The following is a 24,264-nucleotide window of genomic DNA, read 5'->3' as shown; positions in this document are numbered from 1 at the left end:
GAGAGTGACAGATCTTAGGGCACAGCTAAGAAATCACGTTAAGGCGTTGCAATTTGCTATGTCTAATTTGGATATGTCAACATACGAATAAAAGTGACTAGACCTTCTCTCTGAACAGGAAGCTTTAGTTGATATAATTCTATTGCACTGTACGGCATTATTGGCTTCTGTTAACGATAGTTAAGATGTTTTGCTTTTTTCTTTTGCTGAGGAAATTGTTTGGATTGTCTTCGCCTCAGTGTTTGTTACTTGTTATTTTACTGATGTCGGTCTTTTGTCCGTAACAGGCATTTAAATGCTGAAATGAATTTATGACGATAATAAATTGCAGGCTAATTGTGTCTGATATTTTACCTATGGGTTTTAACAAACAAACAATCAAACAAACAGGGAAATCATAATAGATGAGATACAGATAAAGCAAAGCAAATAACAGGCAGATAAAAACATTAAGCATTGGCTTAGGGGTATAAATGAATTGAGCATAGATTAGATTTGTATCCAGAAAATGTATGTAACCACTGTTACCATGTAGACTGACAACTTCAAGAAAAGCATGATTATTCAGATTTAATCTAAGAATAAAGAAGAGCCGTTTCAAGCACCAGCCGTGTAAACTTTAACTGATGTATTTATTCAATTTATGAAACTCTATGGCCTAATGAGTTAAAATAAATAAATAAATAAAACATAATACTTAAAATACAAAAACAAAGCACAAATAAACCATCGCATTGCTAATAAACACCAAATATCTCATATTGTTTCACTGGTAACTCCTTTGCACCTAACCTAAAGAAATTTATATCAGTCCATTCAGATGCAAAAAAGAACCATCAGATGAATACAAAAAAACCCGCGTCGTATTAATCCCTGGGTGGTGATTTATTGTTGTTTGTTTATTTGTGGATTGATCCACCCCTGGTATAGCCAGCATATAACCTATTGAAAAGTGTCGAGGACAGGGACACTCGTGCACTGCAAGCAATGAACAGTTAGTGCTGATTTTCATTTGCATAAATTTTCATATGTTTAAGTGAAAATAATAGCGGAGCGGAGGAGAGCGGGATTCACTCGAGACGGAGGAAGAGAGAGAGGGAGCTGCGCTGGATTCATTCCTGCGGTAAGAAATCTACCTCTCCCTCTCTTTCTCACTCTCTCAGTCTGAATGTTTTCTTTTAATTTGTAGTCTATATTGAATTTAAGAGCCGTGTTGTTTTGCACGTTTGTAAAATCTGCAGTAAAATGCATATTTATGTAGATCTTGTTCTTCAGTGAGGGCCTTGCGCTGACTTTGATAGCCTAAAGAATCTAAAAAATCACATTGTTTCTATAAAAAATAAATGCGGACTCGCGAGGGCCAATAAAGGCGCCAAATGCATCATAGCACAAGGATGCAGGGAGTTTAATGACATCAACTCCTTGACAATTTCATTAAGCTTCTTAGCTTCTTAAGCAAAGACTTTTAAGACTTTATATCATGGACTTATAAGGTAGGCTATTTATTATTATTTTTTTAGGTTCCAAAGATATGACGAATTACAATTAAACTGTAGTTAATTGAGTTTATTTTATTTATTTATTTGGCAAATCTGAAATTTGAAGAAAAAAAAAAAAAAGAAACAAAGAAACAAAAAACTAATTTCGTGTTTTAAGACAAGCTGGACATGTTAGTTTCTCACGAGCAGCCCTGTCAAATGTATCAAAAGTCTTTAAACAATAATACTGCGTGTTAAAAGATTATTTACTCACTTGCTGAGTGTAATTTCTATTCCTTGTTTGTTTCTATTGCTTATCAGAAATCAGTTTCCTAAAATGTAAAATAAGGTAGATCAGTCAAAAAGCCATGTGAAGTGTCAGTGAGATATTTGCCGTAACAGCATTTTGAATGAATTTGCAAAGACTAACATGACCCTCCTTGTAGCAGGTCATGCAATAAGTTTATAACGGGAAATGTAGTCTATCAGCTGGCATATGTTATAGATGATCCATCAATCACTGTCCTACAAAGTCATGTTCAACAATGGCTCAGTGTGCCATTTGTAAATTTAGATACTTTATTTCTTGTTGCGCCTTCATTTTGCGCACTAATTGACGCCTGTTATAGAAAGGTTGTTTTACTTGGGGTCAAAGTCGTGTTTTGCATGAAAGTAGCCATGAAATAGTGGACGCCTTTACATCGACTGTGTTTCAAGGTAGGCTATTTAACCATTTTAAAAAATATCGTATATTTTTATGTTTTTCTAAAAATGCACATTTTGTTTAGGTCAAATGGAGTAACAAGAAATCCTCTTGATGTTTGTAAAAAAAAATAAAAAATCGCTTCAAGTAACTTTTAAAATTATTTATATAATACTTTTACTTAGTGGTTATACCATTTGACATTTTTAGAGACATTAATCCCAATTTTTGTAGAAAATAACAAAAGTTGTACATTTCAAAGAAGTTAAAGAGCTTTGCACTTGCATGTCCTTTTTATCTGAATTTATTTGCCATTGACACACATAAGTAATTTGGTATGATGATGAGCAGGATTGCAGTACACTATGCCTGCTGTTATATGCTCTTTTAGCATACAAAATCATAATAAATTGTTAATGTAATATAGTCACTGCCATCACCAAGTTGGACAAGTTTAAGGGACCTAATGGAAATTCTCTTAAGAAATGAAAAAGCAAAATCTATAACTGACGGGATATCTAAAATGATATGGTAACTTTGTAGACTACATTCCTGTAGTTTCAGAAAGTTGATGCAGTGTTATGCTTGTTTAAAGAAATATATGAACAACGAAATAATATAGCCAACCTATTTGATTAATAACCACACCAACCATATTCTGACACACACACACACACACACACACACACACACACACACACACACACACACACACACACACACACACACACACACACACACACACACACACACATTGGGTTTTCATAATGTTTTTTTATAGCCTACTACAAACTGTATGCTATCCCCTAACAGTAACCCTATACCAGTGCCGGATTCACCTCATATTATGATAATAAAATAATTTGTCCCCCATTAGAATGGCAGCAACTAAGGCAGTAAGTGCATGGCATTAGGTTTTCATTAACTTATAGATTATAACATTTATTTTTGCTATGTGGGCGCTCAGTTTTTCTGTAATTTGTCCAAAATCTTATGTTATATGTGCTACACACAGGCTATTTAAGACAGTATTGGCTATGACTCGACGACAAAAGCTAAACTAAATCACTCTTCTGCTCCTCAAATACATAAAACATCAGCCTTTATATAGAGAAAGAGTCTTGAGTAAAGAAAATGCTGTACTTATTCAAACAATCAGTTCTTTATTTACTCTTGCATTGCAAACAAGCAGAGATGACACTTTATTCACAATAGAGGTGGTGGAGTTATGAGGTTTTACGGATAGTTTGTGGATCCATCGAGATATGAGGTTTAGTCACAAGCTGTTTTTAATTGGTTAAATATTTGCAAAACCCGAGAAATTACGAAATATGGAGATAGGACATTTCTGGCGATAGGCTCTTTAAAATATTGTTCGTTTAGTAATTGTCTTACATTGTTTTACCATTAGAGTGAAATAATAATTATATATATAGTGTCCCCCCATTGTAATTGGGCCCCCTGGACATGCAAGCATATAAGCCTGCGCCTAGAATGCCTATGCACAAATCCGGCCCTGCCTACCCCTAAACCTACCAATCACAACTTTTTGCATTTTTATATTTTCAAAATAACATCACTTATATGATTTATAAGCTGTTTATAAGCATTTTGTCCTCATAACATAGGGTATACCTGCACTACACACACACATTTCCCCCAGTCCCTGTATTACATTAATCAAAGTACATATTTCCCAAGGGAATCCACACATGGATCACAGTAAATCCTAGTGAAATTGAATCACACAGAGTCCTAACTCAGCAGCCCGGCCGTTATTTTCCATACATATTTTTGAGTGATTTCTTGTAAGAGAAAACATGGGAAATATTTACACCTATTGACATTCACTACTGAATAAGCTGCTATAAATGGGCTTCCAAGCTAGACAAGCCTCATGTCTCCCATGAAAACAGCAACAAAATGCAGCAACTCAATTTCTCCCTTATGTCGTGCTCTATACTAGTGAACGTGGCTCTTAGATTTTGTTGAGTTGCGTGATTAGGAATGCTAAATCATTTCAGATGCCTCACTGCCTTACTTATATGACATCACAGCGATGTCATGAACATTTCCAGCTCTACAGAGCTGAAACTGTTCAGTGTGAGGAAAGTTTCAAATGTGCTATGCTTTCTTCTGCAAGTGACTGCAATTCAAATCTCTTTTCCCCCTGCAGGTAAAAGCAAGTCCCTCTGATAAACACAAGACACACAAGGCCTTCTTTCAGGGAAAGCTCCTTTATAGGGGCGGGATGGCTAGGATTATCTTTCCTTCTGTCCTCTTCTCTCTTGCGAGCTCGGCATCTCAGCTGGCTAGGTATCCTAGCAATGTATAGAATACAGTCACACTGTAGTTTTGGACAGATGCTTACATTACATTCAGGATATGACCACATATCATTCGACAAAAGCCTTTGGTTTGCTCATTGAGAGATTTTAATAATTTCCATCTAAAGAACACTACAACACCTCTGAAGGGCTCTAGCAAAGGTGCTATTCAGCTATGTTCAAGGTTTTCTCTTGGTAAAGCTCAAACCAGCTGGAGCAAAAATCACAGAATTGTCCTCTCCTCCTTTATTTCTTGTGAGCGGCATTTGCATTTTACTCAGCTTAGCAAAAGAAATAGCCTGCAGCGAGAAAACTCTATCCACTATGCATATAAGAAAGAAAGAGAGGGAGAACGAGAGAATAAAAGACATGAAAAAGAACACAGACAGGCTGACTGAAAGGAAATGAGAGATAATCTTAAAGCTACTGTCCATTTCCAATATAGTCACAAGCCATCATCCGTAATGGGAAAAATGCATCAGCATGCGCCGCTAGACGAAGTGCAATCCACGCGTTCTTTTGTCACCTAACCATGGATATCTTCGCTCTAAAATAGTCTTAAATAGTCTTTTGATGGTATCCCGAGACCAATTTACAGATCTTTGGCATTATTACAGTAGAGCAGACGCATTATGTAGGCCTGTCTTTTGGAACGGGGTCATTCTCAGGGAAGTATCTTCGCATGTTACCTGAGGACACCACAGGCGTGTTATCATCCTCAGACCCTGCCAACCGTATGTGTCCCCATCTCTTCTGACAACTAAAGGGACCCATCAATGTTTCAGCCCACAGAGGGCCTTTAAAGTGAGTAAAACCCGTTCTCTTTAATTCTGATTACACTCTGAAAGTGTCTTTAGCATGTGGCGGCTAAATTGGGCTATCAGCGCTAAGTAGCGGCGGGGAAGAAAAGAGCCAATTATGCCAGTCAAAGCCAGATGATGATTCTCATCTTCACTCTCTCTAACACACACACACTCGCACACACAAACGAAAGAGACGAGAGGAACACATCTCCTTTTGTTCTAAAATATAGATATTACACACACATATCGCCTGACACACCTTTGTGCGTCTTCACAGTATTGAGAGACACCAAGATTTCACTCTTACAGAATTGTCTGACTTCATAATGAGTCTACATCTGTCTAATATAAATAGCCAGAGGCAGTATGATATAAATTCATATCCATAACAATCAAGAATGCTTATTGTTTAAGAATAAAGCAATACTTTCAAACCCAACGTCGTCATTTTATTTATTTATTTCATACAGGGTGGATGACTCAAACCCTATCAGATGTTTATTTGTGTGGGATAAAAGCAGAACCTGTAAAACCTTCAACAATGCAGTAAGATTTAACTTAATTCAAGTGACTATATCCTGAGGGTAATTTGTGCCAAATCTGAGCTTTGCTGTGCCTGCATGATTAATGTGCATAAAGGAGTTTATCCCTTCAAACACATTGACTGTTTTGACAATGTAGCATTCTTAGAATAGTAAGGTGCTGTTTGACTAACGCACAGTCCATTAACTCCTGATACACTCCCGATCTCCCACTGCTACTGCTGGATGTTGTGTATGTGTGCCTCAACTGTGACCTTTTATAGCTTTGGAAGGGATAAGATGCTTTGTGATCACAACATTAGGACACTTGGAACAAACGCCTGAGAGACTAAAGAAGAGGACAGAAGTTTGTTCTTCATTTGTCGATAAGAGAGAGGAATGTAATGTTTGATGAATCAAGATCTGTAAATCGGTTTACCTCAGCAGACTTGAGGGGAGAAGGATGGCGGGGGAGCACTGGGAAAAGAGACAAAATCAGAAATGTATGTAAGCTTAACACGGACAATAAAAGCACATTAACGTTGAAAAATGTTGCAGTTGTTACCTCAGCGATCTCTGTCTACTTGATCCAACCTACAGTCTTAGAAGAAAAGGTTCTATATGGAATCTTAAAGGGTTCTGTCAGGTGCCTCATTGGGATCATTTTATGGATTTAGTTTTAATGAATTCATTTTTTACTTTGATTAAATTTCATGAATTAAACAGCTCATAAACATATTTTATCACTAGAAAAAAGAAAAGAAAACCCATTTAACACGAAAGTATGGAACAATTTAAGACATTTCTCCTTTTTAGGATCAAGAAACTTTGGGCTCTATATAGAACATTTTCTTCTTTTGTTGGTGTAAAATAATATGTTGATTTAATCAGAATGAAAAGTTAATTTAGATGTTACCACAAGAAACACTTTTTTTATGTTACCTGAAAAAATGTTTTGCAAAAATCTTGACTTAAAACTATTATAAAAAAACATACTATCTCTTTAATCAAGTTGGCAGCCACGCAAACAGTTTGAGTTGAAAGTTTAAACACTTGTATGTTGGACTGTAAATGCTTAAAATTATTTTTCTAGACAAATATAAATTGTGCCTTTGTATAAATGTATTTATTCTACAAAATGAAACACACATATATATATATATATATATATATATATATATATATATATATATATATATATATATATATATATATATATATATATATATATATATATATATATATTTGTAATAGATGGAGACTATAATAAAGAAAAAGATGGCAAAAGCATAGCAAAAGTATCAAGTATGAAAGAAAATGGTTGAGAGAATACCAAGAGTGTGCACTTTGAAGAAACTAAAATGTATGATCATGTTTATTTATTTATTTGGTCACAACATACTTCAGTTTGTATTTGTGTTATTTCATATTTTTGATGGAAAAAAAAACAAACAAAAAACATTTGACTGGTATTTTACCTTTGTATGCTGAAATACTATAAATGCATGCTTAAATGACACGTCAAAAGTTCTCCAATGATAGCACGTTTTAAAGAACAAAAAATCAAAACAAGAATATAATCATATTGAGTATTTTTCTTTTCCAAATATGATGTGATTTAACAGAGTTACACGTTTGTCCACTGCAATAGAAAATAAATATTCGAGAGGTCCTTACCACTTTTGTCAGCCATGTTGAATTTTTGTTGTCATAAATAAAAAAAGCACAATGACATATAATGTTTCAAAATGTTATCTCTCCACTGTTGACACAAGCATAAGAGAGTTAACATATCATGCAAATAGATAGAGTGTGAAACATTACATTTCATTAAGTTTCATATTTGTTAGATTTTTTTATTGTTATTGTCAGGCATTTCCTTGAAATCTACAAAAGTGCTAGGAAAAAGATCTATAACCTGTAGTTCAAACAGTAGAGCATGGTGCTAATATGGTCATGGGCTTGATTCTGAGGGAATGTATGAACTAATAAAATATACCTTGAGTAAGTTGCTTTGGATGAAAGAATCTGCCAAATGCATGAATGTAGAATTTGTTGGCAGTGACAATGTTTCACCACAAACCAAATAATTTCTCTCTACATATGCTTGAAACTGTAGCAGCACATATGTTTAATCTTTTATTCGATTTTAGGACAATGAAGCATCTATTTTACCCCTGTCCACCCATAATTCCTCTATGTCAATTCTGTGAATATGTTGAGGCAGATTCCCAATCCCGTCTCAGAACCACAAAACTTCTCTGAAGATCAACTGCAGTTGTAAAGCTCAACTAAAAGTTGTTGAAATAAAGCTTTCCTTCTCTTTCTCTTGCAAACTTGTTCTGTTCTGTGGTTTATTCCCCTCCCTTCACTTTTCTGGTCTTTCTTCACATCCCTTATCTCTTTCTCACAAGAGCTTCCACAGTTTGTGGTGCTCAACAGGCTGTCACTGCTCAAACACGGCTTCATAAAAGCACCAACATCACACAGAAACACACACACATACACACAAACAGTGTACACCTCGGCAGGGGAACATCCATAGACACTAAAGTCATGCAAACTAACAAAAATAACTCTGTTTATATAGTCAGTCACACATATAGTTACCACACATATGCGTGTTCTGTTTCCTTTATGTCTAGTATGTCTACTAAATTAATGTGAAATGATAGTCTGATGTGTGTATAAATACACTGTATATACAGTTGACAAATATTGTAAGTTATTTGGATTTGTTAATTGCATATGTTACCCTATTCGCATTTGATTAATACATGTTATATTTTACACAGTTCACAAGTCACAATTTACTGTATAGAAATGATAACAAATAATAATAAAATCAATATCACTTTATTGTTTTCAACTTACAGATGTAAGACAAATGTTATGGTATTCATTTACAACATTACAAGCTGCATTTGTTTGTTCGTTTGTAAAAATGTATATAACACCTTAAGAGTCGTCAATGTACAAGTGTCAAGACATGATTACATAAAACAGAACAAGCTAAAAGTTAGTAAGATGATAAAGTTGAAGGTTTCCTGACAATGCGATTGCAGTTCTTGGAGTGTCAACAGATGGTCCTTGTAGTGGCTGCTGCTTCTTGTTGTTCTAACACTGATTGTCCACAAACTGAATGTTCCCGACATCCTAATGCTAAAGGTTCCAGATGATTAATTATGCTAGAGTAACGTAGTTTCACAACTGATGGAGTTTAGTGGAATGTCTTACTGAATACAGGTCACTCTGGACAAAAACAACAACAACAAAACGCAAATGTATGCGTACAGGGAGACAACCTGGAAAAAATAGGATTAGATGAAAGATAACAGAGAAATTGATGAGAGAGACAAAGTTTATCAATATGACTATCAACTGCAGTTTTGAAATAGCTGTAAAGTTAATGATTGTAATCACAGACAATCAACAAAAACAAAAATCAACCTACCTCAGAAATGATCAGCAAACATTTAATTTATACATGTGATTGAATGAAAAAATCACAAGCTCCATTGAAGATACCATGAAGGGACATGGAAGATATTAGTAAATTTCAGGGAAGTGAGAAAATAGTGTTCAGTTGATATTCACTGGTTGTTTGAATTTCTATGGAGAGAACGGTTCAGTGCATCAGAACAATTCAGTAACAGTATAATAACTGCATGCAATGAAGCATTAGTTAAGCATTAATAAATAGTTAATTCATTATTTATAAAGCATTAATAGACAGTAATAAGCAGTTTATACTAAATAAGGATAGCTATAATGTGTTTATTAATTGTATTTTCATACTTTATTAATGATCAATTTATCATTTCTAAATTAAGTATTACATTATTTACAAACCAGCTAATTGGGATTTGACAGTGGTTTATAAAATAATTTAGACCGTGTAAGTAAATGATTAATAAACTATTTAAACATACATTTTTTTTTTATTTAAACCAGAGTCAAATCAACTCTGCTCGGAGTACATGTGGTCCCTCTCTAAATAGTGTTAAAGTAACAATGAAGCAGAGTTAAAGTTAATGACATAATTAAGCAATTAATTAAGTGATGATTGAGAGTTAGTGATGAACACCTGCGGTTAACAAGCAGAACCAATGAAGAAATGAGAAACACAAGAACTACAACTGACTTCAGCCACAGTCTTAGATGAAATCAACTAAAGAGAAAAGACATTATATCTCTCAAGATCTCAGCAGAGGATGATTATCTTTTCTTGGGTGATTCTGCTTGTTAACAGCAGGTGTTCATCACTAATGCTCATTCATCACTTAATTAATAGCTTAATTATCTCATTAACTTTAACTCTGCTTCAGTGTTGCTTTAACACTATTTAGAGAATGACCATATGTACTCCAAGCAGAGTTGATTTAACTCTGGTGATTTTGCTGTGTAGTTACTCAGTGTGTTAATAAATGCTTTATTACCACGTATCTAAAGTGTCACGTATCTATTTATGCCTCGTAAAGCTTTTACAAAGGAGATTTAAAGGCTCAGTTATCTTCTGCACTGATGTTCTCTAATGTTTTAAAGTTAGTACTGAGGTAGTTTTGACAATATTTTATTATATTATTATTCTTTTATATAAAAAATATATTTGTATACTAATGCTTAGCTAATTCTTCATAGCATGCAGTTATTATAAAGTGTTACCAAAAATTCTGACATTGGGACTCCCTAAGAAGTGTACTTATTAGGAAGTGGATTGTTTAAAGTGACACTTTAAACGACTTTTGCAGGTCAAATAAGTGCCTTACAATAAACATTTTTTATTTTCCTTTTTAAAATATGAGACAATACAAGATATATATATTGTGGCAAATTTTATTTTACTCAGATTATGTCTCAATATAAGTATAATCTGTAATTTATGGTCATGATATGGACATAGATAGATAGATAGATAGATAGATAGATAGATAGATAGATAGATGATAGATAGATAGATAGATAGATAGATAGATAGATAGATAGATAGATAGATAGATAGATAGATAGATAGATAGATAGATAGATAGATAGATAGATAGATAGATAGATAGATGCTCATTAGTGTGTATGTGTGCATTTGTGCTCACACTTCTGTTGCTCTCTCTTCTTTGCTCCCAGTGTGTATTAAAGTTTGATAACCTGTGGACACAGGATCTTCTTTCATCTCCCTCCCTCTCTTCCTGTAGTGCAGACTGTCTGACTAGCAAACTTACCTGCAGTCACTGCATTAAAATGCTTATCCTTAAGTAGCATTTCATTTTTAGCCCATGAAAACTAACCAGCAAATGCAATCAACACAGTTGAAGACACTGGGACTTTTCAGTACACCAGTTTTCACTGAATGAATCTGCCGGTTCGCTGATATTTGGCACCCACCGCTTGCCATTTGGTCAGAAATGATGTACGGTTTTTAAAAGTTCTCGAAAGCAGGACATCTGGTGTGCTAAACATCACCACTGCCTCGTCTTCACACGCTGCAATGGCACGGCATCTCTGCTGAAACAGATTTATGGCTTGCCAAGTGTTTTCCAGTAATCCCTGCTGTGTTCCACTGGATGCTGCAGAAAAAGGAAGTGCCAACCTCACCGAATATCTGGCATCACAACGCCTGCGAGAAATCCTATGTAGGAATGTTAATCTTTTCTAGTAGATGCACAACATGAACATCTTCGCAAGCAAACATTAAAATATTTGCACAAGCAAAATTAACTAAAGTAACTGAAAATAAGTAAGAGCAACAGAAGTTGTCCAGGCGAGTATAAGTACACAAAGCGCATCTTTGTGCGTCAGTGTTTTCATTGCATATTTTCAGCATGCATTTAGAGGGCACAGCTCACTCTGTGTGTGTGTTTCACAGAAATTACCAGTAAAAACCCCTTGCCATGGCACTCAGCAGCCAGCTGGCCCTAGTAGCCTGTGTTGCCCAGGGACTGTGGAAAGCCGGGCTGGCAGAGGGAGGGCAGCTCTAGGGTAGAGAGGACTGGCAGATCCAGGCCTCCAGGGGGTACAGAGATGCTCAGAGTCCAGAGAGCAGTCACCCTGCGCTGGAGGAGGAGGAGGACTCGGCCGGGCAGCCTGGCTCTACGGGGACTTCGCTGCTCTTGCCCCATCGCTGTCGTCTTGACCCACTGACTCCCCATAGATACTGGCACATTGCCAAGCCGTAATGGCAGACTGCACAAAGGCACTCTGCCAATGTCCTGCTGTGAGTTTGTGACTGGCAATGAATATAAATCAGCTATGCGTGTGTGTGTGTGTATTTTTAAGCTGTTTGAGTCTCATTCCTGTAATCCATTGAAACCGAATGTGTGTATCTTTATGAATGTCAGTGCGTATCACTATGTTCAGCAGTTTTAGGGGTGCATGGGTGAGAAGGTCTGAACACGTAGGCATACCATCACACCCTCAAATAATTTGAGATTCAAGCAGCATCCTTGTCCATGAAGATGAATGTTCAGAACTGTCTCTCCACCTGAGAAAGGTGTATGTCTTCATATGTTTCAAACCAACACCATGCTTCTCATCTTCCATGATGTTTAGGGACAGGCACTGAGAAACTCAGCAGATCGCCTGTGTTATTTCAACCCGATCTCACGGCAATTCGTACGTATTTTACGAGGTGGCTAAATCGTATGAATTCATACGACCTCACTCGTACTAATTCATACGTTTTTTGCTAAATCGTATGTATTTTAAGAGTTGACAAATTCGTATGAATTCATACGAATGACCTACCCCAAACCCCGCCCCTAAACCTAACCGTCACTGGGGTTTAGACAAATCGTATGAATTCGCACGAGTGAGGTCGTCTGAATTTATACGAAATAGCCACCTCGTAGAATAAGTACGAATTGGTCGTGAGATAGCGTTGGTTATTTCACCACTAATAATGATTGATTGTCTGTTGGTGAGAGACATCACATGAACAAAAACACCAAGATTAAACAACAAAACCTAGTGAGGTTGCTTGTTGTGTACTGCCTACATAAAGGCCAAAGTATACTTCACTTTTTACACGTACGCGAGGGTCAGCGTACAGTGCGCGTGGTGCGAATTTTGCCATCAGAACATTGTGCGTGTACTGTACACACACCACAGGATTTTTGTGAAGGATTTCATTTTTTTGCAGTAATTTTATCCACAAGGTGGCAACCATGCCCTGGGGCATCGATTCACAAGGTATTCGAAGAAAACCTGAATAAAGAGAACAGAACGGAACGCATGCAAGCTACAGTGACAATGGAAACTACATAGATAAAAGGTTGTGTGAAGAGGTTAGAAAGTACCCCCATTTGTACAACTCTAGCATGAAAGAATACAAATATATTTACATGGGTTGTAACTCATGGCGAGAGATTGTTCAAAACTGTGTATGCGTCAAACGCCTGTGTATGCATACAAGCCAAATGAAGTATACTTTGAAAGGCTGTGCGTTCGACTGCGCGAATGCTAGCGTACACGTAAAAAAACGAAGTATACAGGGCTTAAGCAGTTGCCTTCTAAACAAGATGAATGTCATAAGTAACTGATTTGTTACACTCTTACACTCAGGAATTGATTGGGTGGTTGTGCTGTTCTATTGCTGTGATGTCATGTGAGTGACAGGTTGTCCTGCCCTCGAGCCAAAAAACGTCTTCAGAGAAGAGAAGAGATATCGCTGCAAGAGGAAGTTTGATTAAATATTATGAGGGCACATGAATTAAAAAATAATAATGATGTGCACGGATAAATAATTTATAATAAATACTGCAATTTTCCATAAAATATGAGTTGTACATTTTTATGACACACCTGTCATTCATTTTTTTGATTGCTTTGTTTGTGTATTTAAGCTCTGTGTTTTTTTCAGTTCATTGTCCATTCTCGTTACATTTTTACAAGGTTGTTCTGTTCATGTTTTCTCGTCGAGAGTATTTTGAGTTTTTTAAAATAAAATTATAGCTGCTGCAAATAGATCCTGCTCATCTCATTCCTTGCTGCAACTGCAGGTGACAATTAGATTTTATTGACACTTTTCTATATTCTCAACAATATTTTAATAATCCATGTTTCTCACATTCTCTCTAATTTATTTTCACTGAAGTGTAATGCATTCTGGTATAGCTTTCATTGAAAATAATATATGATGTGCAATATTAGAATTACGGTGATGTAATAAACACCACCGTTTAAAAGTTTGGGATCAGTAAGATTTTTAATGTTTTTAAAATAAGTTTCGTCTGCTCACCAAGACTGCATTAATTTAATTAAAAATACAGTAAAAACTTTAATATTGTGAAATTGTATTACAATTTAAAATAACTGTTTTCAAAATATTTGTGTACAATGTTTTTTTTTTTTTTTCAGGATTCCTTGATGAATAGAAAGTTCAAAAGAACAACATTTATCTAAAATACAAAGCTTTTGTAACATTATACACTACCGTTCAAAAGTTCGGGTTCAGTAAGAATTTTCATTTTTATTTATTTTTTTAATGAAATTAATACTTTTATTCAACAAGGATGCATTAAATCGACCAAAAGTGACAATAAAGACATTTATAATGTTTCAAAAGATAGAAATAAAATAAAAATAAACACTGTTCTTTTGAACTTCATCAAAGAATTCTGAGGAAAAAAAAATAAAAAATTAGAATGATCAGAAATCGGGATCATGTGACACTGAAGACTGGATTAATGATGCTGAAAATTCAGCTTTGCCAACACAAGAATAAATTACATTTTACAATATTTTCAAATAGAAAACAGTTATTTTAAATTGTAATATTTCACAATGGTACTGACTTTTGAACGGCAGTGTATTGTTCATACTGACGATAACCATGATGAATGTACTGGTAATATGATAATATCGTACATAATTCAGCAGCTATCTGGTTAATACTCCAACATAGTATGTGGTGGTATTGCAGCTTAACACTGGTTTTCAGTCATCATAAAACGAAAGGGAAAAAAAAGAAGACGATATAGTATGTCGATCCTTTTACCAAACAAAATTATGCCCACTGAAAAGTTAGTCTGCCAGTGTGGGAGTTTTTTTGGACTGCTTAAAATATATAGGGTGTTGGACACCCCAGTCTGCAGGAAGTGTCGATCCATAGTAGGATCTTCTTGTAGGCTTTTCTTCAGTTATTGTTACAAAATCTCTCTTCACCTCTCAATACTTGTAATTTCAGTTTGATTCAATAGAGAAAACACAAAATAAAGTTAAAGATGAATCTGACTGATTGTTTATATATATATATATATATATATATATATATATATATATATATATATATATATATATATATATATATATATATTGCTATAAAGTTCCCTCATGAAACTCTAGATGGCACAGGCTGATAGGTCCTTAACTCAATCTGCTTACAATCAAATCATTCTCTATAGGGCACAGCTGATTGGTTTCTGGTCTCAGTAGTCAATGAGTTCGCTGCTCAACCTTCAAATACTTGGTCAGCATTTGCTGTAGCTGCAGCAGCATGCTTTCAGAAAACCTCCCCCTTCCAATGCTCCACCTGTACAGATCGACTATGGGTAATTATGTAGCTATTTGAATGAGGCTTTTATATAGTGCTTTCTTATGTACACTAAAAGCGCTTTATCGGGGGTCTCTCCTCAATCACCACCACCACATATTGTACAGCAGCAGCATGTCTTATTTGCTCACAACAGCGTGTTGTGCATGTATTGGCAGTAGCAAGTCCTGTTCTTGCTCTGCAGCAGCAGTGTAGCAGATCTATCCTGCCAAGACCAAACATTTTTATATCCATTTCCATGCCAAACACTCAGAGAATTGTCATGACAGAAATATTTTTATCCTGAATTCTTTTGGCAATGATAAATGTTTAGTGAAAATCTGATTCTGTGACCCCTAATTAGAATTTGACCAAAATGCTGTGTTTTTGGAACAGTTTTTTTCTTGTTATCATGCCTATAATGCCTTAAAATGCTGACTATGTAGGCTGATCACATTGAAACAGAGTATGAGAGGATTACATTACAGGGTAAATATAATGAAAGAGCTACAACAAAAATGCACCAAAGAGCACCACATTACAATGTTTTTGGATATCTTTTTACCTTGGAGTACCAAATATCCTATATATGATATCACCTTAACTTTTGTAAGGGGATCCAACTTTAAGCCTTACAAGTGTGATTATTATGCCTAAAAATGCTGCTTGCTATAAAGTTTTTTGTGCAAAGCACTTTTGGTGCTATGTAGCACCATATCTTTAAAGGTGCTCTACAGGTGCTATGTTGAACAAAATTTTTTTTGTTCAAAATATGAATTTTTGTTCAACAAAAATGGTGCTAAACAGCACCAACAGTGGTTCTTTGGCTCGTATAGTAGCGGCACTATATAGCACCTCAGTCACCACAAAGAACCGGTGAAGAACCACTGAAGCACCAAGATTTGGTGCTATACAGCACTTAAAGTGGTTTCCCTATGATTATGAGCTTTTAGTACTGTATAGCACCATGATACTTGCTTATTTGGACCATTGTAACACCATGGTAGTCTTTGTATTACTTTGGAGTACCCTGTAAATATCATGGTATTTTAATACCATCATTTTTTTGTTAATGGTAGCTGACCTTAAGCCCCTCTTGGCTCTAAAGAAGTTGATTCTGATTGAGGTAACCATTAACTAACTCAGGGTGCATGAGTGCTTATTCTTGGTGGGGTTATTGGGAAACGTCTCGATGGAAAACGAATTATGCGAATTTCAACGTTCATAGCATTTGAGTTTGAGTATGCAAGAGACTGTGTGTTTGTGTGTGTTTGCCTGTGTACTCCTGGAGTGCTGGCCTGAGGCCAAATGCTGTGTCTCACTGATAAAGCCTCCAAACTTCTGAAAGCCACGCTGTGAGTGGGCCTTCTCTATCACCGTGGCAACCCCAGAACATTCCCGAGGTTTTTCTTTGCCACCTCTTTTGGGCTTTCATCATGGCATTGAAGAGATTGCCTACCCCATCCCCCCAACTCACTCACACACACACACACACACACACACACACACACACACACACACACACACACACACATAGAGAGACTGTCATTTCCTCTCTATTTTCCATCAAAACTCCTCAGTATGAAAATCAAGAAACTGTTTGCCCAATCCTAAGAAGGGAAAAAGAGAGAGAGAGAGCTTTTTAAAGTACAGCTTAACAACTCAGCATGACACAGAGCGCATGAGAGCACTCTCTCAGTTCAAATCAAGTGCTTTTAGATTATTTCTACTCCATTTCAACTCCACAGAGACTTCAAGACACTTTCGGCGAATTTCTCTTTGAGCAAAGGCGCGTGTGTCCTCGCATTTGTTTATTGTAAATTTCTGCTTCAAATGAGCATGCTAAGTGTAATGTGCGGGCGCAGTGAATCTCGACAGAACGCATTACAAGTGTGAAATAGTGTCTTCCTACCCAGACACGGTTACTAGGAGCAATGGAAGTAATTGCATTGTGCTTTCCAGGGCTCTTTCTAATGGCTTAGCATTGTTTTCTTGCCTGCGCTCCCTGATCTTTTAACTTGTGGAGCTTTCTCCTCCGAACAAGTGTCCCCTTCTTTTCATGTGTGTGTGACCCAGTGCCCCTTCTCACACCCCCTTCCTCTGAACAATAATGTTTCTCCTGAGCTCTGCGCCACCTCTCCGTCCCACACTCGCAAAAACTCCAGCTCGGTCATTTGTTTAGCTGCGGCGTCAGCAGGTGCGGAGGGTATTCCGCATTTGGGCGTCAATGTACATGGATACACTGAAACTAGCATAAACTTCTGCTACGTTTTCTGTTCGTCCCGTTTCACCCCTCTCTTCCCAGCCATTCCCACCTCTCTCAACGGGTTTTCACAATTCGTGAAGACTTCAGACAGAGTGACCTATTGTTTGGGGGCTGTGCCTTTGACCCAGTAGCTGAGCTAGGGCATTCTCCTCTTTGTCTGCTTGTTATAGCGAGCCCCTCTTAAAGCAGGGGCACTGCGCTCCTGCGTTCCCACGGCAACCCATCCACCCTACCCCTGCACCATGGTGAGAAGGAAGTATGAGGTAATGTTTACAGAGCAAACTATGATGCTTCTGACAGACCTTCCTCACTCACTAATTAAAAGATCCTCTACTAGCTGCCAGCTGGAGTGACACACTAAGCCTGTCTGATGTTCAAAGAAAAAGAGGGAGAAATACAGTAGAAACAGGCAAGGCTGAGGGATTAAGAGATAGAGAGGAAGAGTTACGTGAGAGAGGGGGAATATTGTAAGAAGGAGAGAGATGAAAGAAAAAACCTCTGACATGTTTGGAGTTTTATTAGTGAGGAGACAAGAGTAAAATACCCAGTGAAATCGCTTGACAAGTGTAGTTTTCTGTCCCGTGTCCACATACTTCCTATTGAAATGGGAAGTGTGGCCAGGAAATATGGAATGGCTCCTGCCTTTTTTTAAAGTCAACATAAAATCAAAATTACAATTCCTATTTTTTTATGGAATATTGTGGTGTTTAAAGGTGCCCTAGATTCAAAAATTTGAATTTACCTCGGCATAGTTGAATAACAAGAGTTCAGTTCATGGAAATGACATACAGTGAGTTTCAAACTCCATTGTTTCCTCCTTCTTATATAAATCTCATTTGTTTAAAAGACCTCCGAAGAACAGGCGAATCTCAACATAACACCAACTGTTACGTAACAGTCGGGGTGTACGCCCCCAATATTTGCATATGCCAGCCCATGTTCCCAACATTATGAAAGGGATTACACGTCTGGATGTATACAGCTGAATCATCAGACTAGGTAAGCAAGCAAGGACAATAGCGAAAAATAGCAGATGGAGCAATAATAACTGACATGATCCATGATATCATGATATTTTTAGTGATATTTGTAAATTGTATTTCTAAATGTTTCGTTAGCATGTTGCTAATGTACTGTTAAATGTGGTTAAAGTCACCATCGTTTATTACTGTATTCACAGAGACAAGAGCCGTCGCTATTTTCATTTTTAAACACTTGCAGTCTGTATAATTCATAAACACAACTTCATTCTTTATAAATCTCTCCAACAGTGTAGCATTAGCACTATCAAACTCATTCATAACCAAATGTAAACATCCAAATAAACACTGTACTTATGCGATTAGACATGCTGCATGACGAACACTTTGTAAAGATCCATTTTGAGGGTTATATTAGCTGTTTGAACTTTTTTTATGTTAAGGCAAGTGCGAGCGCCGTGGGTGGAGAGCGTCAGCATTTAAAGGGCCACACACCCTGTATCGGCTCGTTTATAATGATGCCCCAAAATAGGTAGTTAAAAAAATGAATTAAAAAAAAACTATGGGGTATTTTGAGCTGAAACTTCACAGACACATTCAGGGGACACCTTAGACTTAAATTACATCTTTTTAAAAAAAGTTATAGGGCACCTTTAATATAAATGATTTATCTGTGCACATTTATTTATTTATTTATTTATTATTCATGTGCCCTCATAAATCTTTAATCTTTAAATTCCCATGCCTCTTGCAGTGACATCTCTTCTCTTCTCTTCTCTTCTCTTCTCTTCTCTTCTCTTCTCTTCTCTTCTCTTCTCTTCTCTTCTCTTCTCTTCTCTTCTCTTCTCTGACGACGTGTGATGTTTGTTGGGACGGCCCAGTCAGACGACCCCCTAATGAAGGCTTGATCCCCCCTGAAGGACATCAAAATAAGATGTAGGGGCCAAAGAAAGTAGTCTACCCGTAATATGAAGCGTTACCTATAAATATGAAGATTGTGGCAGTAACACTGTAACACTGAAGCAGAGTTAAAGTTGAAAAATGAAATAATTAAGTGATTAAGTTATGACTGAGCATTAGTGATTAACACCTGCTGTTAACAAGCAGAATCACTGGAGAGAAACACCAACTACAAATGACTTCCAGCCACAGCCTTAGATGAAATCAACTGAAGATAATGCCTTATTAAATCTCTCAAGATCTGATTAAACAACTCCACAAACAGCATATTATCTCATTAACTTTAACTCGGCTTCAGTGTTATTTTAACTCTATGAAGAGAGGGACCATATGTTCTCTTAGCAGAGTTGATTTAACTCTGGGGATTTTGCTGTATACATTTACAATATATTTGTTCATGTTAAATCATATTTATAGTAATTTTCTTTTATGTGAGTGTCAGTGTTGAGCATTTTAACCAATCACACGTTCCTGTTGAGCTTAGGAATGCAATGTCCAATCGGAGACGTTGTGATTGATCACCGTGCAAATGCCGCTGTCATGAGGTTCACTCACTGACTGAATTATTAATCTGAACTCACGCAAATTCTCTCTTATCATCATAAACAACAAAGTGCAAAAAAGAAGCAAACAAGAGATTTATTTTGCAGTATAGACAGTTTCAGAGATTATTCTGGGAGTTTTTGTGAAAGTCATGGACCGCTTCTGTGCTCTTTGATCGCTTTCTTAATTTAATAGCTATATTCCCAGTTTGAATAAACTTTTGTTTTTCAGGCTACTGAAATAACCAAAGTCAAAGTCCCTTTAAGACAAGTCATTTCACACATTTATTTATTTATTTATTTTTCATGTGCCCTCATAAATCTTTAATCTTTAAATTCCCATGCCTCTTGCAGTGACATCTCTTCTCTTCTCTTCTCTTCTCTTCTCTTCTCTTCTCTTCTCTTCTCTTCTCTTCTCTTCTCTTCTCTTCTCTTCTCTTCTCTTCTCTTCTCTTCTCTTTTCTTCTCTTCTCTGACGACGTGTTCTTAATTTAATAGCTATATTCCCAGTTTGAACAAACTTTTGTTTTTCAGGCTACTGAAATAACCAAAGTCAAAGTCCCTTTAAGACAAGTCATTTCACACATTTATTTATTTATTTATTTCAATCAGCGGCCATCTTTGAAACGCCTCTCGGGCATCCTGGTCATCATGCAATCTCTTTGAATGGGGAAACATCAAATTCTCCCAAACTGTTTGCCAACCTTACGATTAAATTTCATATTTGAAATCACCAATGAAATCTAACAACAACCGGCTCATAAATTTAGTTTCTAAACGCTTGAATCATGACAAAAAAAACTGTATTTTTCAGGCTGGATCAAGCTAAATGCGCGTCTCTTCGGAGGCACGCATCTGACTGTTTCTATAGAAACCGGTGATTCTAACGGCCGCTGAAGTGACGCGATGACTTTACCAGTCGGCGATTGGCTCTTATTTAGAAGGCGGGACTTATTCCGCCATATTGTGCATTACACTTCCTCCCATTCAAAACAATACGAGTGACACGTCTTGTGTTATTCTATAGTCTTTGCCAAAGTCTTCTTTTACAAATCTGAAAAAAAAAAATAAATGAAAAAACTAATTCATTACGGCTCTTAGCTTGTTTTGTCTGTAGCCAGAATATGATGTACTTTTTCCCCACCAAAAAACTTTGCCAACTTCATCATTACAATTTTAAGAGCAATAATCAACCTTAATGATTTTGTCATAACATTGCAGCTTCACCCCTTGGCTAATGACTTCATGTTTATAGGCTATTTAACTCATGCAATGTAAATACATGTACATGAGCAGCACTGTGTGTGTATGTGCTCGCACTGTGTACCCCCAAATCACTGACCCCACTGAAGGCCATTGTGTAATTCGCACCCTGGGCGGGACAACCTGTCACTCACGTGACATCACAGCAATAGCAAACCACAACCATCCAATCAATTCCTGGTGGACAAAATCAAATCCTGCACTACATTTTGTCTTGTTCAAGTTGCTCTTTTACTTGGATATGTCACAATATGGAAGAAAAGTCTATAAAATTTTCTCTTTCATGCCGACTTTTTTTGCCACTCTTATTAATACAAAAGAGAAAGAAACATGAGGAGAAGAAATCCAACTGGACCAGGAATTGTCACAAGCAAGATCCTTGTGTGAGCACCACGGCTATAGCTCAACATGTACACTTACATGTGGGTTTATTGTGACATTAACTGAAAGTTACACCTCCCCAAACAGCAATCATAGTGTTGTGGCACTTATCCTATCCAATGTCCACACACAAAACACATGCACACACACGCAGTGCTCCCCAAGGGAGACTGTGAGAAAGATGCAGTGAGAGTAAAGTGAAGCAGTGAGGCTGCAAGACAGAAAAACGAGTGGAGCGACTGACACCGCTCTTCCCGTCAAGGCCTGCCAGGCCTATTTTTAAAATGTTGATGCCTGGAGCTCAGACACACTCTGTGCAGTTCATCTGGAGTTTCAGTAGGAAAACACTCTGGAGTCTGAAGCAGCTTATAACTGACAAGTGAAAGAATACTGAGATGCTCCAAAACAAACACAGTCTATTGCTACACTTAACTTGTGTGTCACACACATATCCGTCTCTGTCTCTTCTATCACTGTCTCTGTGAAGAGTAGGAAAAAAGTGAAATAGGAATCAAAAATCTTTCTGGTGGGTAGTGGTTTTGGTGCTGATCTATCTTATCTTTTTTTGGTATGGCTGGTAGACTAAGTAAATCATACTGGTTAAGAAATATTCTGTCACCAGTTATTGACCCTCATGTTGTTCTGAACCTCTATGACGTTCATTCTTCCACTGAACACAGAAGAAACAAAATGTTCCAGCCTGGTCTCATTTTTAATAAGCAGGTAATAACATTTACAGGTACAAAACATACATTTTGTGTTTTAATACACTCAAAAAAATAACTCATTGGATGAACTCAATTTAACTGAGGGCAGGATATACATCTAATTAATATGTGTAGCCCCAACTCATAAAAGACAAATGCATGCAATGAAATGTAATTGAGTTGGTCCAACTTAATTTTATGAAATACAGTTGAAATGAAATTGATACATTTATAAAAATATTTTTTATGCTGGTCCAACTCAAACTAAAACATTTAGTTGGACACAATTAGTTTAAGATGTTTTTATTTAAAAAAAAAAGTGATTTACTGTAAAACAACCACTCTCTCTCTCTCTCTCTCTCTCTCTCTCTCTCTCTCTCTCTATATATATATATATATATATATATATATATATATATCAAAGTGGTCAATATGAAAATAAACATTTGCTGTTTAAGTATTTGTTTTTTGTATTAAGTAGATGAGTAAACTGCATTTAATAAATTTGACTAAAAACATAATGTCATTGGTATGAGAACTGAATACAATAAAATCAAAATATTAAGGCCACAATTTCAATATTCATAAATATGGGTTTGTACACATTTATACGTCTGTAAAGTTGTTCATATGTAAATAATTTACGTTTTAGTGCTATCAATACGTCAATAATGTACGTTTCAGTGTCTCTGGAAACGTAAGTAAATGTACGTTTATTAGAACCACACTACATAAAAATACATATGAATACTCATGAGATCTTGTTGAATGTTTATGGTTCTCCAATTTTGGGTTAAACTATTCCTTTAGGCCATTCTTTTGTTTGGTTTTATTTACATCTTCTCATACTTTATTTTCCCTTTGTCATTCCCATGAAGAGTATGAATTAGAGGGGAAAAACAATTTTTGTTGAAAATGGTTAGATATGGTATGGTAAGAGATAATGGATTATGACAGTAAGACATTGTGAACATGGAACAGACTAATTAATAGCAGCCTTATTAGTGCGGGGATCTCATTATCTCATTCATTACAGACCAATTAGAGCAGTTGTTAAGTATCATGTAGTAATATTGCCATCTTGCTCGCATTTATTGAGCATCACAATGTCTTTCATGCAAGATATATGGCACTATATGGCAAAAAAAAACAAACAAAAAAACAAGGGCATTAAAAGGAAACTGGTAAACCATGAAACCGGTATGGCTTTTATTTTAAGAAACATGTGTCAGTGCTTTTTTTTTTCATACAATGGAAGTCAGTGAGTTCCAATGTTGTTTGGGTGAGTAAATTATGAAAGAATTATGCAGACAATCCCTGTAGTAGAGAGCTGGTTGTCTTTTTGCTGTTATAACAGGCTTCACACTTCTGTGAAAATGCTCTGACTAGCAGACATTTTTCCAAGTTATCCCAAAGGTGTTTGAACAGCATTCAGGATTGGGGTTTGTGCAGGCCAGTCAAGTTCTTCTAAACTATACTCTTTGCTTTGCTTTGCTTGCTGACTTTGCTTTGCGCACTGGTGCATTATCCACAAAGGAGTTTGGTACATGCCATTCGACTTTTAAGTTGCACTCAGTATTTTGTGCTAATTAAAAAGTTTTACACACAAATGAAATGAACACCATTTGTGAGAATTTAAACTAAAGTTATGGACATACACATGAGATGAAGCCTCCAGAAAAATCAGTCTTTTACAAAAAGCTCTTTTATTCTACAGTAGGCTAAATTGAGCGGGTTGCCGCCTCATGGGCACAAGCATGTTGAGATCACATGACCAGATCTGTCATACAACTGAGTCATAATCATAATA

The sequence above is a fragment of the Chanodichthys erythropterus genome, chromosome 14 (assembly GCF_024489055.1).
Source record: "Chanodichthys erythropterus isolate Z2021 chromosome 14, ASM2448905v1, whole genome shotgun sequence".
Classification (NCBI taxonomy): domain Eukaryota; kingdom Metazoa; phylum Chordata; class Actinopteri; order Cypriniformes; family Xenocyprididae; genus Chanodichthys; species Chanodichthys erythropterus.
Note: the sequence above shows the minus strand (reverse complement) of the source record.